At 49.1% G+C, this 19,826-nt stretch overlaps 1 long non-coding RNA gene across 1 annotated transcript; it reads left to right on the forward strand.

Moving 5' to 3' along the window:
- The first annotated feature begins 278 nt into the window (after positions 1–278).
- LOC141419268 (uncharacterized) lies at positions 279–8,751 on the forward strand. Its single transcript, XR_012444041.1, has 4 exons — positions 279–512; positions 2,976–3,123; positions 7,497–7,592; positions 8,417–8,751. It is a non-coding gene; the product is annotated as an uncharacterized lncRNA (long non-coding RNA).
- Positions 8,752–19,826: the final 11,075 nt, after the last annotated feature.

Consider the following 19,826-nt stretch of genomic DNA (forward strand, 5'->3'; position numbering starts at 1 on the left):
GCTCAACCATCTGCACATACACTACTAGCTGTACCTCCAGCGACCGGGGGGACCCTGGGAGAGTGATTGTCCTTTGGTAGCTGATGAGAGCTGACCAGGGGGCATCCAGCCATCCCTTCCCTAGCCGAGGCTCCACCAAGTCCCCTGGCAGCCTGGGCAATGCCCTCCACCAGCACATTGGGGTCCAGCTTGACTGAGGAAGTTGGGGGACCCCAGGGACTCTCAGAGGGTGGCGGGAAGAGGTGAGCGTTACTGAACATGTGACTGAGTGTGTTCATTGGGCTGGGACCTGTGGTTTTTTTCTGTTGCAGCTGTGTTCTCCCTACGGAGTTTCCACCCCCAGCCCAGGAAGGGGAAGCTGCCTCCGGGTGTCCCATGGGAGCCACTGGTAGTGAGTCAGTCCCTGGGGGGTGGCTCCCGGATCCTGGAAGAGAACAGGGCAAGATGGGGACTGGTGCGTTAGGATCGTATAGGACCCCAGGGCTGGGGCCACCCCAAGAAAGGAGCAGGAGGTAAGGACACAAGCCAGTCTTCTCAGGAAGTCCTTGAGGAAGCACAGTGGCTGGGTTTGGGGGTGGGAGGGGCTGTGCCTGATGGACCTGGAGGCTGGATCTGTGGGTGACACAGGCCTGGGGTGGCAGCTGCTGTGGACAGTGACCCAAACAGAAGGAGTCAGGCTCAGGCTCCAGGATGACATTGAACTTCCTCACATCAGAGGAGGGGTTGGTGGCAAGGGGGTGGTGAAGGCAGCTATGAACAGGGCCCTTCCAGGGCTGGGATGGGTATTTGCTCAAAGACAATTTTCTTTGAAAGTTTAGGAATTTTTTATTGGAAAAACAAAGAGATTTTCTTGCACAGACAGACATCACAGACATTGTATGCTACATGCTACCATGTCGGGCGTGTTGTCCTGTTGATTTTGGGAACGTCCACATTCCCTGTCCCTATGTCCCCTGTCACGTGACACTTTGAACTGGCTTGGCCTCAGAGCTCAGCCCAAGAGCAAGGCTGGGAAGGTGAGGACAGGGTGAGAACACTCCCTGTTCACCTTTCCCATGGTGTTGTGGAAACTGGCCACTGTCTGAGCCTCTTAACAAGGGGATTTCCTTTCCTCTTACATTTGGGACAGAAACTATAATTGTCGCTATTTTATAGGTGGGGCAGGACTCTGGGACTCAGGAATAGTCTGGAGTGGCAGAATGGAGTGGGACTGGGAAGTGGGAGCCTGGCTATCTCTCAACTGTGGCTGTGACTTGTCACTCACCACAGGGCCTTTGCTTCTCCATCTGTGGGGAAAGGGGTGCAGCCTGATCCTCACCGTCTCCTTTAATGGCATTTGGTGTGGAGGAGAGGGGTACATGCTCAGGATACCTGGGTCAGAGGTGGGGAGCCTCGAGCATGAGCTGTCTTTGCCTGGGCCTCAGTTTCCCCATCTGTGAAATGAAAAGAGTTATACTTCATAGTTGGGAGGAACAAGTGAGGCAGTGGGGAGGCCTTTAGCTGGGCTGGATCAATGCCCCATCTTTCTCTTCAGGCTACATCAGGGCCTTTTCCTCTGCAGGTGGTCTGAGGGCCTCAGCCTTGCAGTGCCATGCACTAGGTCACACATAGCCCCAGGGATCCCCATGCTGTGGGTCCACCCCACCCCTCCCAAGCACCTTTGCTGCCTAGGCCTGGGGAACAAAGGTGGAGGTGACCCAGCCACCATCCCCAGGGCTCCCAGTGTCCCAGGGAGACCCAGGGTTAGAATAGCAGAGCCCAGCACTGGAGGGGTGCAGAGGATGCCGAGAGAACCCTGCAGAGGAGCAGGAATTAGAACATTGTCCCCGTCCTCCCCCTGGAGCCAAAGATGGGGCCGCAGGGAAAATATTTATGACAAAATGCTAAGCAAAAAAAAAAAAGAGTAGCTACCAACATTGTCTATGGAATATCTGTGATTCTAGACAGTCTGCACAAATCTGGTAGCTAAGATGGGAGATTTACTGTCCTACTTTTATTTATTTTCTTTATATATTTGTTTACAGTACTGCGATTTGAACTCAGGACCTCACACTTGTCAGGGATGCACTCTACCACTCAAGCCACGCCTCTAGCTCTTTTTTAATTTTGTTTTCAGATCGGGTCTAGAACTTTTTGGAGTCTCCTACTCTGTTTCCTAAACTGGGATTATAGGCATGAGTGTTACCATGCCACCTTCTTTTTTGAGATAGCTTTTTCTTTTTTTGGCCCAGGCTGGCCTCAAACTTTGATACTCTTACCTGTGCCTCCCAAGTAGCTAGAATTATAGGTGTGAACATCTGACCTGCCTTCTTTCCTTCTGTCTTTCTCTCTCTCCTTCCCTCCTTCTCTCTTTTCCTTCCTTCCTTCCTTTCTCTCTCTCTCTCTACTCCCTCCCTCCCTCCATCCCTCCCTTCCTCCCTCCCTCCTTTCCTTCTTTTGGCAGTGCTGAGATTCTGAACTCTTTTGCTTTAGTTATTTTTCTGATAGGGCATTTACACCCTGGCCAGCCTGGGCCTCATTCCTCCTATTTATGCCTCCTGCATAGCTGGGATGACAGGCGTGCACCACCATGCCTGCCCAGCTTATTGATTGAGATGGCGGTCTTGATAACTTTTGCATGGGCTACCTGCTTCACTCAAACAATGGTGCTCCCGATCTCTGCCTCCAGAGTAGTTTAGATTACAGGCATGAGCCACTTTACCTGGACCAATGATTTTCCTTCCTTCCTTCCTTTTTTTTCTTTCTTTCCTTTCTTCCTTCCTTCCTTTTTTCCTTCCTTCTTTCTTTCTCTTTCTCCCTCCTTCCTTCCTTCCCTCCTTCCTTCCTTCTTTCTTTCTCTTTCTCTCCCTCCCTCCCTCCTTCCCTCCCTCCCTCCCTCCTTCCTTCCTTCCTTCTTTCCTTCTTTCACCAATGGTAAGATTTCATTTTTTAAACATTCAATATTGAGAGCAATGCTGGATCCTTATCTTCTGCAGGTGTGTAGGCTGTGACCACGGAGGCATGCAGAGTCACCTCAGACTGCCTGCGGGCATTACCCAAGTAGAGATGGTGTGAGCCGAGAGGACGGAGAGGAAGGAGGAGGAAAGGTTGTCTCCTTGGGTGCTTTGGAAACACCTGACAGAGGTGAGTCAGTTCACAAAATCCCCTGCTGAACCGGACATGCCCTGAGGCCCCACGCTCACCTGCTTCACAGGAGGTTTTACGTTCTTGCTCTATTTGAAAGGAAAACAAGCTGGAAATTGTAGCTGTGCACTCTGGATATGATTTATACAAAAAAGAAAAAACTCCAAAAGCCGAGGCAGAGTCCCACTGAGTGGCGCATTCTCAAATTCCAGGCCTTGAGCCTGCATCAGGTGTAACCATTAAGTGTTTTCATTAGAGGTTTACATTATCCCAGTGGTTTCCTGTCTCGGTCTGCTTCACAGTACTGTAACACAATTCCACAGACCGGGTACTTAATAGTGAGCAAAAATTTATTTCGATTACTTCTTTAAACAACACTACCAGCAAGAGGGTAGTAAGTAAAAGAAGATGGATATATATATATATATATATGTTTTTTGTATTTTCAGTACTGGGGTTTGAACTCAGGGCCTACACCTTGAGCCACTCCACCAGCCCTTTTGTGATGGGTTTTTTAGAGACAGGGTCTCAAGAACAATTTGCCTGGGGCTGGCTTTGAACTTCAATCCTCCTGATCTCTGCCTCCTGAGAAGCTAGGATTACAGGTGTGAGCCATCGGCACCCGGCTAAGATGGATAGTTTACTGGTGTTTAGAAGACAGTTGGCAAATATCTTTTCAAAGCTCCTGTGTGCTACTTTGAAAAAGCCAAAATAAATCCTTGCACTGTTTTATGATAGAGTGGGGCAGGAAAAGGTCACCAGAATCTCTTTGGCTCTCAGGAGGCCCTGCCTTGGTGTTTCTGGAAGGATCTAATCAGCGGGTGTATTTTTGTGGGGCTGGCTGGGGCAGGCAGGCGCTGTGGCTCCCTGACTGATAAGGTTATCTGGGGACCATTTCTGGCTGGCTCAAGTGCAGCTCTGGGCTGGGGACAAGGCCAGAGCTGGAGGTGGGTGGGGGGGGGAGGGGAGGAGACTCACACTTCAACAGGAGAGGAAAAGAACTGTCACCTAGGCTCAGGGACTTCCTATCTTCAGGCTCTCGAATTCTTGCTCAGGTGTGCCAGAGGGCTGGCTGTAGCCAAGCCAGGGGCCTCCTGAGAAGGTGCCCAGGTCAGCAGCCCAGCCAGGGTGGCCAGGCCCCAGAGGTGACAGGAGCACTGGACCCATGTCAGACAGAGCATAGACAGGGAACAAAGGTTCAGTTGTCACCAGGGCTCAGAGGACAGAAAGCAGCACCAGTGCCCTGCCCCTGCCAGCCCAGCACCTGGTCTGGGACTTCTGGGGCAGATAGGGTGCCAGAGCTCAGGAGCGAGGGGCATGTGCCCCCCATTGGCTGAGCCACAAACACCACACAGCTTCCGGCAGAGGCAGCTAACTTCTATGAGCACTGGCCAAGCACCCAGGCCTGCTACTGGGTCCCCCAGAGGGAGGTGACAGTCTCCACAGAGGCTGCCCAGGACAGGACGGTGGGCATAGTTTCATGTCCCCTTGGTGAGTGGGGAAGGGGGAATCTGGGGACAGGAGCCTGAAAGGGCCTGCGTCTCATCACTGGGACAAAGAAAACCAAAGGCACTTCCTGGGAGGGCGGTGCCTCAGGTGTCAGTGATTGGCTTGCTGTTTTTCACGCTGGCCGCATGGAGTGGGCTCTGGGGCTTCTTGAGTCAGCAGAGTTCTGGGCCCTTTCTCAGGCCTGTCCCCTTGAGTCATGTGGTTCCATATCACCATCAACAAAAACTAAGCAAAACAGCAACATCTCATGCTTACATAGGACTTTCCACATCCTGACTTGCCCCCATTTTACAGATGAGGCAAGTGGAGCATAGAAAGGTTGAGAATTTGCCCTAAGTCACACAGCCAGTGGGGAGTGAGAGTCAAACCAATGCAGAGCTGGCTCCAGAGCCCAGGAATTACACCATCAAAATGACAATGCACCCATGTAAAGGACTCAGGGGCACGGGGTGTAAACCCCAGGGGGCCCAGGGTTCTGAGCTCAGCCACTCCCTGTTATACCCTCATTTGTAATGTGTCACATGGTCTGGAACAAGCACAAGCCCAGAGCACAAGTCCTGGTTTGGGACATCAGTCCCCACTATCCATGGGACCCCAGTGGAGGGCTGAAACCACAGGGGTACTGAACCCCGTCATCCAGCGCTGTGACGTTTCCTGTTCGGATATATGTACGGCAAAGTGTGATTTACGCATGCACAGACACAGGTGAGCAACCGCCGTGCATAGCCATTTACTCTTACCCATGTTATTAGAAATATATGAATTGCTTATTTCTGGAATTTTCCATTTTGTATTTCCTGCCTGTGATTGACCACAGGCAACTGAAACTGTGGAAGGAAAAATGTGGATAAAGATGGAACTACAGAGTCAGTTTCCACTCTGGACTCACCTCTGAATTTCAGAAGGGTTGCCTGGGAACCCGTCATCTTCATGACATCCCTCATTCTACAGGAAAATCAGACCAAAAGCAAAAGTGCTGTATTTATTAACATCCCACAAATTTAGTGCTGATTTAAATTTCCGTTTTGTTTTTCAGCCTCACTTAAAATAGGTTGGGAGAATTGTGAGGGAATGGCTCCTTGCACTGTGACCATCAGTGACAATGTTTTTCTCTCTCAGATAATGGGTAGTGTTAGAAAATACTTGGCAAGGCCACCTGTCTCCCTGGGCTGTGCTCTTCAGAAAAAGAATTTCCTGCCCTGTCCACCTTCCTCTGGGCTCCACAGAGCTGCAGGCCCCGCTCTCAGCCTTGTTCTTGGAGGGCAGGGCCACGTCTGACTTTCTCAGTAAGCTCGTTTTTCTGCATGTGATGACATGCTTGTGCATGGTTGCCTGTGTGAGTGTGTATGTGTGTGTGTAAGGGTATACATGCATGTGAGTGTGTGTACATGCATGCATGTGTGAGTGTGTGCATGGATGTGTGTGCAAGCGTGTATGTGTGAGCATGGATGCGTGTGTGTTTGTGCATGGATGCATGTGTGTGCATGGGTGCATGTGTGAGTGTGTGCGTGGATGTGTGTGTATGTGTGTTCATGGATGTGTGTGAGTGTGTGCATGGGTGCATGTGTGAGTGTGTGCGTGTGTGCATGCATGTGTGAGTGTGTGCGTGCATGTGTGTGCATGGGTGTGTGTGTGAGTATGCATGCCTGTGTGAGTGTGTGCATGGGTGCATGTGTGTGCGTGCATGGATGCCTATGTGAGTGTGTATGTGCGTGTGGGAGTGTGTGCATGGGTGTGTGAGAGGGTGTGTGTGAATGCCCATGCGAGTGTGTATTGCATGTGTGAGTGTGTATGGGTGTGTATGAGAGTTTGTGTGTGTGAGTATGTGCATGGGTGAGTGTATATGTGTGTGTGTGTGCATGCATGTGTGCACACAATGCTCAGTCTCTCAAGGCTCCACATGACGGGTCTTTCCATCACTCAGCTTGCAGGCCACCAGCAACTGGGTACTTCTCCCAGCACTTTGTGTCACTTGTGTCACTGCCTGACATCTGTCTGTGTCAGGGGTCAGTTTATTCTCAGTGACAGCTCCATTCTGGATCTCTTCTGCTGTAGCCCCAGCTCTCTAGCTCATGGGTGTCTATGCAACCATGCAGCAGGTGACATCTGGCCAAATGCCCTGCCACTTCACAGCAAGGGTGACGAACATCCCATCCTGCAGCGAGGGCTCCTCCTCCACTTGCCACTGCCTGTCCCCAGGTTCTGCCTCAGTCAGGAGCACAGTGGCTGCTGGCAACAGAACCCTGGTCCTCAGGGAGGAACTTACTGATGTCACCCATCAGGACATCCAGAGCTGGCTCAGCCTCCCAGGTGCTACAGGAGGCAGGCCTTTCCTTTCTCTGTGTTTGTGCCATCCTTCGGGAACAGGAGAGGCTGAGACAAGATGATCAAAGAAAGGGGGAGGTCACCAAAAGGAATTTCAGAAAAGGCCATGGTGGCAAACTCAGAAAGCCCCCCAGATTAGTGTCCCAAATACAACCCAGCAGAGCCATAGAGAGGGCACCAGATGCTACCCTATACCTGCTGCCTGAAGCTGATGTCACTGTATCAGACACTGCTGTGCCTTTTGCTGCCTGGAGTTCAGCTTGTGGCCTCTGTTGCCCTCTGGGGCTTCATGGGGGTTGACAGCTCTTGAGCTTGAATTGAACCTGATTGGTGGAGCCAGGTCACATGCCTGTGTCCCAACTGCAAAGGAGGCTGGGAAGGAAGTGTCTCAGCAATGCCTCAGGGATACAGAACTGTGAAGGTGAAAAATACCCTCTCCCCTCCCAAAGGTAGAATGTCCTAAAGGGACAAAGCATCCAGAAAAGATAGCGGTGGCCCCCTGCTGCCTGCTCACCAATCCCCTCCCTTCTGTCCCACAGCCACTAGGCCACGTGGGCCACATTGAGTTGACCTCCTTCCTGAGTCTGCATCCCGTCTTCTTCACTTGCACTTCCTCCCAGATCGGGGGCATCCAGGTGAGCTCATGACAAATGGTGGCCCCCTTGCCAGTCCCCGGTCCATCTCTCCTCCCAACTCCTCACCTGTTTAGGTCACCTGACTTTGGCTTTGGGTCTCTTGAGAAGCCCTCTCTATGAACAGATCCCCCCTTTAGCGTGACCACCCACAATCATACACCCCGCTTCCACAACTGGTGTCACCATTTCCAAGCTGGCTTGATTCTCCTTTCCTGCCCACCCCCTCCTCAATCTGGTGGCAGGTTCCACTGGGTTCTGTCTCCAAATACATTTCAGTTTTCCCCACGTCGTCTTGTTCCTCCCACCACTATTGCCATCCCCAGGGAACCATCAGCTTTCACCTGGCTTGTTCTCAAGGCTGCCTGCAAGGACTCTCTGTCTCCCCTTTTGTTTTTTCTAGTCCATCCTCCTAACAGTCACCAAATTGCGCCATTCCCAAGGTGTGAATAAGCTTCCAATCTTCCAAGGGCCACTCATTTAACTAAGAATAAACTCCATGCTCTGTGCTCAGGCTTACCCCCCACACCATCTTCTCTCCGCTCTGCTCTGCTCCAGTTGGTGTAAGCTCATTGAGTGTAGCAACATCTTTCCTGTGTCAGGCCATTTGCACTTACTGCTTCTGCATGTGTCATGGTTTTTCCTTGCTCTCTTCCCATGAGTGGCTCATTCTGATCTCCCAGTGTTGATCTGAATGTCACACTGTCAAGGAGGCAGAGTCACTGCTGAGTTATTATCCTGTCAGTCCTTCGTTTGTTTTCCTCATAACACTGGAATACTTCCTTGATTTGTAATCTTGTTTGTCTGTTTCTTTATCTGCTGTCTAGTTTCAATGCCACGTCCATGAGGACAGGAACCATGCCTGTTTCATTCACTTACCAGCAGAAGGAAGAGTAAGGACTCCAGAAAGAAAGGTTGTTTGAATGATTTGACTGTCTCTCCCTCAAACATAGCAAAGTAACTAATGTTCCAAAAGTCTTTATTATTATTATTATTTTTTATTTTGGCAGCACTGAGGTTTGAACTCAGGGCTTCACGCTTGCTAGGCAGGCACTCTACCACTTGAGCCACTCCACCAGCCCTTTTTTGTGAAGGGATTTTTCAAGATAGCATCTTTTGAACTATGTGCCAGGGGCTGGCTTTGAACCTTGATCCTCATGATCTCTACCCCCTAAGTAGCTAGGATTATAGGCATGAGCCACGGGCGCTGGGCCAAAAGTCTTTCTTGACTCATTTGGGCTAAAGCTTAAGAAAATGTTGCTTGTAGGATGCACTATTTGCAGGAGAGAAATGGTTGTGCAAACCCATTGGTCTCTCAGCATTCAGCTGCATTTACAACGAATCGAGCTGGCTTTAAACTTTTTAATAACCAGCCATGAAATGCAGCCAGCCAGCCTCACCCTCGGGTATGCACGGGCCCTTCCCACTGTCTACCATGAATCGATGCTCTACGGTAAAAGGTGACTCCCTGGAGGCCTAGGACCTCCTGGTGGTCTGGCATGTTGACACGTGTCATGCAAATTCTCCCAGGGTCCAGGTGAAGTGTGTGGGGAGCGGCTCTCCCAAGTGGGCCAAAGGTGCTTTGATTTATGATGTATTGCCCTTTCCCTGAGTACAAGCTGGAGCCCGTGTACCAGATGGTTTTGCTCAGGCCTGTCAGGTTACAGAAATGATCCTGTGTACCTGAGAGTGGCGAAGGAATCCTTCACACCTGTATTTATTAGGTACTAGCTGTATGCCAGCTCCCCTCCCCCTGCCCCATCTTCATTTACTTTGTCAATCTTCATACAACTCTGCAAGTGTGTGGATCTGTGTTTTGCAAACCTTGCAGCTGGAGAGGGAGAGAGCTGGGCCTGTAGCCAAGTCCCCCTCCCACCCCAGCACCCCTTCTACCTCCTCTCAAGAGAGGTTGGAGCTGGCAAGGACCTTGCCAGGTTCCCCTGCAGGTGAACTCTCAGCCTTGGAGTCTCCTGGCTTTGTTCCTGTGGTGGGGTTGAGACTTGGCAGCCTGGGCAGTTCTCAGGACTGGACCTGGTCACATGTTGCCAGATTGCTCTGGCCACTGTAGACCTTGGTGTGTGGGAGAGGGTCTCTGGACCTCCTACAAGCCTCCCTCAGGGGACTGATAGCCTGAGTCTATCTGGGGAACACTCTTGGAGGAGGGACCTGGGAGGACCCTCAGTGCTCCCCAGAATTTTCCATTTACCGAGTCTCCAAGGGCCCTCATTCCTCATCTGTCAGAACACCTATCACTCTACCATATTACTGTTGTTGTTATTCTGCTAATTATTTTCATGTGGTGATGGAAGACTGTGGCTCATTTGCTTTTGTCCCACCATATCTGGAAGGCAGAAAGGCAGAGATGTGTGTAGACGGGTCGCTGGACAGATGAATGGATAGATGGATGGGTGGGTGAGTGGCTGGCTGAATGGCTGGCTGGCTGGATGAACAGATGGACAGATGGATGGATGGATGGATGGGTGGGTGGATGGATGGGCAGGTGGATGGAAGTGAAGGAAGGAAGGAAGGCAAGAAGGAAGAGTGGTTGGGTGGATGGATGCATGGGTGAGTGGATAGAAGAGTAGATGGTAAGTGGATAGGTGGGTAGATGAATGAATGGAGGCATGGGTACATGGATAGATAGGTGGGTGGATGGAAGGGTGAATGGATGGATGCGTGGATAGATGGATGGATGGGTGGATGGGTACATAGATGGATGGATGGATGAATGGGTAGATGGATAGATGGATAGATGAGTGGATAGTGGATAGGTTAATGAGTAGATAGGTGGATGAAAGCACAGGTACATGGATAGATGGATGGTGGACAGAAGGGTGTATGAATATGTGGTTGGGTAGATTGATGCACAAGTAGGTGGACAGATAGATGGGTGAGTGGGTGGATGGGTGAGGAAGTTGAGGGCAGAGAGAGAATTTGCCTCCACTTGTCTATCAGCTATCACAGAGCCAACAGCACCCCATCATTCTCACCCCAAGTTCCCTATCTCCCTCCTCATCTCTGGCCAGCTAATTCTGGAAAGCATGACTTGGCTGGTTTGGGCCCCAGATCAGGCAGTATCTATCCTGTCCATCAGCAGAAGTGGGGCAGGCTGTGGCAACAGCAGCTAGCATTAGGAGCTATGGTGATGAAAGAGGCCATGGCTTCTGCCATAGATCCCCTGGGAGTCCCCTTTGGACTCCCAGCACTGCCAATAAAATGCCCTGCAATGGTGGAACATTCTGTCTATCCTGTCCAATACGGTAGACATTAGTCCCAGGTGGCTATTGAACACTTGAAGTGTGGCTACAGTGATAGAGGAACAGACTTAATTTTTAGTTTTAGTCAATTTAAATCCATATGTCAGCTGCTGCAGATGAGTAATGGCTACCATATTGGTTGGGTTATACAGCTTTGGTGTCCCGGGTTAGCTCATGTTTTTAAAAAATAGCCTCAACCAAGGTAGCATACCGGGACAAAGAGGTCATGACTCCTAAACCTGAGAACTCAAGATAGAGTCCGGAAGGGTCATCATGAGCAGTGACATTGGTGGGCAGAGCCATGGCGGGGGGCAGTTTCAAGTGCCTCCCCCTGACTCACAGGGGCAGGAGCTTTGTGGGGTTGCTCAGAGTGTTGTCTCACACTTGGACATGTTTTGAGGAGACTGCTGGTGACCTGCCCCATGTCACATCGTGGAATCTCAGAACTCCTGGCTCTGAGCTGGGCACCAGTGTCTCTAAAGATGTTTCCAGGTGACCTCATTTCACCAAGGATGAAAGCAGGATGTAGTTGGAAAACAGTCCCTAAGGCATGACCTTCTTTGACCTTTGTCCCCTCTCTAATGGCTTGCTGCTTGGAGCACACAGGAGATGGCTAGAGCATACATCCAGCTGTGAGACCAGGGGACAGTGTGTGGATGATGGAGGAATAGCTGGAGGCATCCAGCTTTAAGCACAACAATTCCCCGGCCATGGTGAGCAAACAGTGGGACCAAACTTCCATGTCTGACTCGCCCCTGTTAGCTCCTGGGCTCCTTTGTTCTCTGTCCAGCACACAGCCTTGAATGGGCCTGAGAGGCTAAGGCCAGTTTTCAGATAGTGTCTGCCTCTGCTGCTTCCTAGTCAGCCCCTCCTCCAGCTGGGGACAAGCTGTCTTATGGTAGGACACCGGCTATGCATACTGCTTCTGCATTTTCCCATTTATGGGTTGAACTGTGTCCTTTGAGCTTCTTTTGACCAAAACCCAAACAAAAACCAAGAACGTTTATCTCTGGAAAAGCCAGGCTCTTGAAGTCAAGCCTCAGCTCTTAGTGTAGTTTCTCTTCCTGGTCTCGGTGGGCACTTGTGAAAATTCAGTGTACAAGCACATGCTCTGTTCACCACTGTATTGCCCCTACCCGAGAATAGCAAGTCTAAAATAACTGTCTGCCTGTGACAGGATAGCATAAAGTACAAAAAAATCCCCAAAGTGAAAAAAAAAGCACTTTGCTAATATGTCAAAATATAATAGTCTCTTATTCACAAGGGATGTGTTCTAAGAACCCCAGGGGGTGTCTACTACTAAACTGCAGCTACACATATATACCTGTGATAAAACTTAACTTATAAATTAGGAGAAGTAAGTTATTAACAATAACTAATAAAACAGAACAATTATGACATACTGAAATAAAATTGCAAGCCTCTGTACTCTTACGGTTACCTGAACACAGCTTTACCATACTGCAACAGTTAATCTGCTAATCAAGATGACTACTAAGTGATTAACAGGTAGGTAGTACATACAGCATGGATACACTGGACAAAGGGACTGTTTACTTCCCAGGAGGGCTGGGGTGGGGCAGTGGAGATTTCATCATGTCACCTGAGAATGACATGTGATTTAAAATTAATGCATTATTTATTCCTGGAGTTTTTTCATTTTCTATTTTCAGACTGAGGTTGACCACAGTGACTGAAACTTGGGAAAGTGACACCTTGGATAAGAGGGGAGTAATGCATTACCCTAACACCAACAGAAATAGCCCACTGTGGGTTGGCCACAGACCTTTATTTCTCAACTTGTATCCTTCTATTAATGCGGTGAATGTTTATTGGCCCAAACGTATTTGAATCCCATGGGGTCAGGACAGGTGGGGGGCAGCACTCTCTCTCTCTCTCTCTCTCTCTCTCTCTTTATCTCTCTGCCTACTGCCACTTTTGACTGGGTTTATGTTTTCACTCCATGTCTCTAATTCTGGCAATAACATTTCCGTTTGGACCTTGTTGGGCCCTGGAGACCACAGGAGTTAGGAGGGAAAAGGGAACACATGTGTTTCCTTATCAGCCATTGCGAGGCTCACCGTATTTCAGCATAAAGGCCCCTGTGTCCCCGTAGAAGCTGGGGGTTCTGAGCTAGTCCCAGGAGTTCCCGGGGTCTGGAGATTGTAGGAGGTGATGTACTTTTTCCTGGAACAGTGAGTGGGTGGGCAGAGGACTGGAGCTGCCAGGTTGTGACATGTGTTTGTAATGTTTCAAAAGTCTATATGGGTCCCCAGACTTCCCCCATTCAGGGCGGCCCCTCCCTCTACTCTCAAGGCCCAAGGGCCTCAGGCTTACGTCCATGACATCAGTGGTAGCTGGTTTTAGGACACGTGAACAAGTAAAGTGGAACCCTCAGGGAGGTTGTATATGGATCTCTGTGTTTAGGAATGAAGGGAGTGGGATTTTAGACATCAGTTAGTGAGTGGGGAGCTCTTCTGTGCCTGACCTCTCCTAGTACTCTAGAAATTACCCACCTTGGGTTTAGGGCCCTGACAGCAGGGTCAGGCCCAGTTTATTAAAAGGTGATGAGGCCTCCCTTGGAGCACCATGAGCTAGAAGGGAACAACTGGAAACTGCTCCCTGCCCCAGAGTCTGCACAGGGAGGCAGGAGTCTCGGAGGCTAGCTCCACTCTGCCCCAGCTGCTATGGGACCTGGTGGGCTCCCACCTTCTCTCTGGATGTTGGGCCTTTCTTCTGCCAGCTGAAGGGGGTCTCCTGGCAGCAGAGATCACTGTGAGAGCCAGATCCTGGGTTCGAAGTTCCAACCCCACTCAAAGGACCTTGTATTGTCCTAGGTTTGGAGCAGTGACAGTTTGAGTGGGTCTGAAGAGTTTGTGTGAGAAATACTCAGAGATTTCTGGGGAAATTGGGGCATCAAGATACATCACTCCTGTAACTGAGCGTAAAGTATCATGTAGACAGAAGACTGGGCCCATGTGATAGGACAAGAAAAGTCAAAGAGGCATTGGTGGCTCCCCACCAATGGAGGGGAGCATGACATTTTGCACTTCTCCATGCAGAGTTGGGGGGGGCTGGGGAAGCTCTCCTTTACAGAAGGTCAATAATGCAGAAGACAGGAGGGAAGCAGAGACTGTCTGCCACCATCAGAGAGGAACTGGGTCAAGCCAGAATGGCACGTGGAGGCTGAGCCCGTGGAGAGAGAGGTCACCGAGGGCTGGGATAGTCACAGGGGCCTGCAGATCCCCCTGTGGACACTGTGGTGGTTGCACAAGTGAAAAACCCCTCAGAGGAGACCTACTGCTCAGAGAGCCCAATGCCTTGCCCCTGCTCTCCTGGGAGCTGGAGTCTCCTGGCACACATATGCCTACCACTTTTCCTTCTGGGGAAGGGCCATCTTGGGTGAGGAGCCTTGTCCCCATCTTCTGGGCACCTTGCTGGTCCTTAGGACTGGAAAAGCAGACAGTAAAATCACCCAGATGCCTAGAGGGGCAGAACAATCTGGATCTCTGGTGATTGAATCCAGTGAGCTTCTTCCTTTGAGCAGTGTTAAGAGCTGTGTACCGGATATGAGGTGGCCCCTCTCTTTCAGTGCCAGGAAGCCCTTTTAAAGCAATATAAACCTTTTTAGTGGTAGTGGGTAGGTGAAGTGATCCCAGCTACTCTGGAGAGGGAGATCAGGAGGATTGTTATTTAAGACCAGCCAGGGCAAAAAGTTATCAAGACCCAATCTTGATCAATAAGCTGGGTGTGGTGGTGCATGCCTGTGATTCCAGCTATGATGGAGACATATGTAGGAGGATTATGGTCTGAGGCTGGCCCCAGCTAAAAATCTTGAGACCCTATCTGAAAGATAACTAAAGCAAAAAGTACTGGGGCCATGGCTTATGTGGTAGAGTGCCTGCCTAGCAAGTATGAGTCCTCAGTACTGCAGGCAGGCAGGCAGGCAAGAAGGAAGGAAGGAAGGAAGGGAGGGAGAGAGGGAGGGAGGAAGGGAGGAAGGGAGGAATGGGACTGTCACACGTGGTACTAAGGCAAGAAATTCAGGGAAAGTACCCAAGCCAGGTCATGGGAAATAGGTGCTTTAGCTCCACCCAGAACAGCCTCAAAATGCCCCTTTTGAAGTAGCATCTTCTTCTGGATCCAAACTGGGGCACATGCACAAGGGCCCCTAAGTATAGCCTAATGACTACAGACTGCATCTCATTACAGAGTGAGTTCACACCTGCAGTCCATCCGTCAATCACCAGAAGCCACTCCTAAGTACCACCCAAATTTCCTCCCATTGCTCCCACCTTGTAGTGTATTAACACTCGTCCAAACCAAGGCACCAGTGCTCTTAAGCTGGAGGCGCTACTCCTAAGTCACCTCACTCAGAGCCCACTCCCCCTTTCCTTGGGGAGTGTACTTTCACTCACCGTCAATGAAACTTTGCAGCTGCTTTGCAATCTGTGTGGCTCTGCTAAACTCTTATGTTTAGGACACTAAGGAGCTGAGATCTGTTGACCAGGGTCTTCTGAGGCCACCCACTGGTGACAGAATGTAGCCTTGAATAGATGCACTTGCATCTACTTAACAAACTCTCTGTTTGAATTTTTATTGGGATAAAATGCACATAACAAAATTTACTACTTTAACCACTTGAAGTGTACAGTTCAGTGATATCAAGAGCGTTCACACTGTCATGTGACCTTCACAATCACCCATCTCCAGAACTTTTTTATCTTGTAAAAGTGAGACTCTGCACCCATTAAACACATCCCCTATTCTATCTCCTGGAAACCACCACTCTGCTTTCTGACCCTATGATTCTGACTACTCCAGGTACCTCCTAAGAGTAGACTCCAACAGGATTTGCTGTTTTATGACTGGCTTCTATATTTAGCACAAAGTCTTCAAGATCCATCTATGGCCCACGTGTCAGAATTTCCTTCCTTTTTTAGGGCTAAGTAATATTCTCTGTATGTGTTGGGTCACATTTTGTTTATCCATTCATCCACTTATGGGTGCTTGGGCTGCTTCTTGGGTTAAACATAACCAGGGCGATCTCCTTGTACAGATATTTTTACCTGGTCCTCGCGGTTGCAGATTCCACTGGATACTTTCAAGCAGAAAGGCCCCATACCACCTGTAACAACTGATGCTTTTCTTTTTCTGGTTTAACAAGTTACAGAGATCCTTCCTTGTGCACAGAACTGCCTCTTTGGTTTTAATGGTGGATGGAATTTCCACCATTTTGCTGTTAGCATGGGGTCCACATTTCTCTCTGACACCCTGCTTTTGATTCTTTTACATACATGCCCAGTGGTGGAATGACTGAATCAAAGGGTAATTATCTTAACTTTTTAAAACTTTTTCAGGAACTGCTATGCAGTTTTCCACAGAGCAGCACTGTCCCTCCAACACTATGCAAGAGTTTCAACTTCTGCAAGTCCTCAGGACACCTATGTCTTGGCGTTTTTACAGTGGCCATGCTGATGGGTGTGAGGTGGCATCTCCTTGTGACTTGGTTTGCTTTCTCCTGTTCCCTGCCTGGGCTGAACATCTTTCCTCATGCTTATATGTCTTCTTTGGAGAAGCAGCTATTCAAGTCTTTGCTCGCTTTTGAGTCAGGTTGTTAATTTTTCTTGCTGTAGAGTTTCAGGAGTTCTCTATGTATAATGGATATGAATCCCTTATCTGATGTGCGATGTATGAACATCTCCCGTTCTGTGATTACCTCTTTAGTCTCACCAGTTTTCTACTAATGAACATTTACCTTATGACAAATCCCACCTGCTGAATGACTTAAACAACAGACATTTATTTCCTCTCAGTTCTGGAGGCTGGGAGTCCAAGGTCAAGGTGCCATCAGGGTTGCTTTCTGGTGAAGACTCTCTTCCTGGCTTGCAGATGGCCTGCCCTTCTCTCTGTGTCCTCACAAGGCTGGGAGGTGGAGTCCTCTTCTTATAAGAACACCAGCCATGTAGAACCAGCCACCCACCCCCCAATAACCTCAGCTAACCTGCATTTACTTCCTGTCTTCAAATCCAGTCACACTGGGGGCTAGGGCTTTAGTACATGGATGTGGGCAGGTGGTACACAGCAACTTGCTTCCACATCTTATAGGGTTAAGTGACCTGGGGGCTCAGTTCCATTGGACCAGAACTTGAGCACAGGAGAGACTGACCAGGTCCTGGTTCCCATGAGGTTTTGCTGTGACCTCCCCTTGGGGTGCTGGCTGCCTTTGGAGATGCTGGGCTCCCACCCAGCCCTGTTAGGGCATGAAACCGAGTAGCTTTGTCTGTCTAATTAATGGCAACAGATGTAGTCTGTCTTGGATGTGTTTCTTATTATTTCTGATGAATGGTTGGCCTTTCCAGAACCTGCCTCCAAGATTGTCATGCCTCAAATCCCAGTTGTTCCAGCTGATGGGGAAATGACGTTGTAATGACCACGTAAATGAAGCTGTAATCTTGACCTCATTAGCTGTCCCTTTTCTTAATTAGCTGCTTACGCAAGCAACCCCCCACCCAGCCCCTGTAGCTAGGAATCAACAATTTCCAAGCCCTCTTTGAACCAACCCACTGTTTTATCACCTTGCCCTCATTCACTGGCTTGAGGGTTAATAAACTTTGACATGTGCTCAAGTGTAAACTGTGTTCAGAAATGTGACTTCCGCACATCTGTCGGGTCCCACGTGTCCTGGAAGTGTGTGTGTGGATGCCAGCATCCTTTCCACCCTCTGTCCAAGTTTTATCCAAGTCTAGAAGGTGAGTGACGTCATATCCTGCTTCCCTTGCTACTGGAGTTCAAGGTATCACCTGGGTTCTGCCCAGTGGTGTGCTTGCAAACACACCACTCAAAAAATAAGTGAAAAAAACGAGTCCTGACACATGTCACATGCTAATTTCTCTGGTGGAAATACTGTGACTGTGTCCCCCACAGTTGAAGGATTTCAATCGTGCTGGTCACATGATGTCACTGGATGAGGTCCTGGACTGGCTCTCCCTGGGGTGAGCTGGCTCCATCCAGCACAACCCCAGTTTTGCCAGTCCATTGCACACCACTTCCATTCAGGGTCAAGTCCCTCTCCCTGGTGATCTTGGATGTTTCTGTAGCAAGCAAATCAGAGATAGTGTTCCACGGTCCACCGAGCCCATCTGAGGGGTCATACAGGAGGTACAGAGGGGATCTCGGCATCCCCTACCCCCAGCTGACTGATGGAGCCCAGGTAGCAGCTCCAGGCCACACTGGTCCCCTGGTCTTCTTCTGGGCATCCCTCCAACAAGCCTTGCCAGGCCTGGTCTCCCTTATTTCAGAACTGTCAACTCCTCACAGTTCTGTCTAAACCCCTTCTTACTTAAAGTTGATAGAGTAGCTTCTGATTTGTATAGCTAAGCCCCAGCTGATCTAAAGTGGAAACCTGGAACCACATTTTTTTAAGGCAGATATCCATTTTTCTCAGGCCTGTGCCCCACCCAGACTATGCAGAAGGATTTTAATGAGCTGTGGGGTGCTGAGAAATAATTTTAAAAATAAAATGAGAAAATGGGCACTCAGGAGGCTCGTTAAGTCCCATCGCCTCGGCCACAACATGTGCCTGAGCCAGGAAGGACAAGGTCACTCCTTAGAGTCTTTGAGAGTCTGGCTTCTCCTGGGCCCTGGCGAGGCCATCTGTAGCCTCAAGCCCTGTTAAGTTGTAGGACAGGAGCAGAAGCTGTAGGAAGTTGGATTTTCTTGGTTTCACCCAACTGGGCACAAATAATGAGAATGTGTCATTTAATTTGACTCCAAATGCACTTGGAAGCTGAGTTGCAAGGCCTTATTTCTTATCTCTTAATAAACTTTGTCATCTACATGAAATTTAATTTGGAGAACTTCTGAATAGAGAGTGGGTCGAGAAGTGTGCCTTTCAAAAGTAAGTTGTGAGAGACCTGAGTAATTTGGGGGATCGTGAGAGATCTGAGTAATTTGGGGGATAATTCAGCACCCCACCCCACCCCAGGATTCTGGGAATTCCTGCATTTAGACAGTGAGTTTGAAAGAACAAGAGCACAGAGATTGAAAACATGAACGCTGAGTTACTTTTTTTTTTTTTGGCAGCCCTGGGGTTTGAACTCAGTGCCTTGCACTTGCCAGCTGTTTTTGCTTTAGTAATTTTGGGGATGAGGTCTCCCATTTATGCCCAGGCTGGCCTGGACCATGGTCCTACTATTTACAATCCCCTCAGAGCTGGATGACAGATGTGCACCACCACATTCAGCTTTTATTTGTTGAGATGGGGTCTTGGGAACTTTTTGCCTCACTGGCCTTGAACCTGGATGTTCCTGATTTCTGCCTCCAAAGTGGCTGGGACACTGGTGTGAGCTACCAGGCCTGGCCTCTGAGTTACTTCAATTTATTCATCTACCTGACTATTAAGTTCTTATTTGGGTTTAAGTTCTTCTTTCGCTCTTATGTGGGAGCACTGTTTTGCCAGCCTGGGCTACATAGTGAAGTCATGTCTCAAGAAAATAAATAATATAAAATGGATCGAAGACCTAAATGTAAAAGCTAAAACTGAAAAGCTCTTAAAAGCAAGCAGCATACATCTTCTTGATGTTGGCATAGGCAGTGGACTTCCTAGATATGATACCACAAGTGAGAAAATTTTTTTTAAAAGACAGCAATTGGTTCATCAAAATCAAACCCTTTTGTGCTTTTGAGGATGTCATCAAGAAAGTGAAAGGACAAACCACAAAGTGAGATAAAATATTTCTAAATCATAATCGGATAAGGGACTTGTTTCTAGAATATATGAAGGATTCTTAAAACTCCAAATCAAAGACAAATAATTCATTTTTAAAGTAGCTAAAGGACTTGAATAGACATTTCTCCAAAGGTGATTACAAATGCTAAGCAGCACATGACAGGCCACTACAGGTGGATCAAAACCACAGTGAAGTGTCACTTCACACCTACAGAATGACTATAATTTTTAAAAGGCTGTTAGTAAGTG

The sequence above is a fragment of the Castor canadensis genome, chromosome 19 (genome assembly GCF_047511655.1).
Source record: "Castor canadensis chromosome 19, mCasCan1.hap1v2, whole genome shotgun sequence".
Lineage (NCBI taxonomy): Eukaryota > Metazoa > Chordata > Mammalia > Rodentia > Castoridae > Castor > Castor canadensis.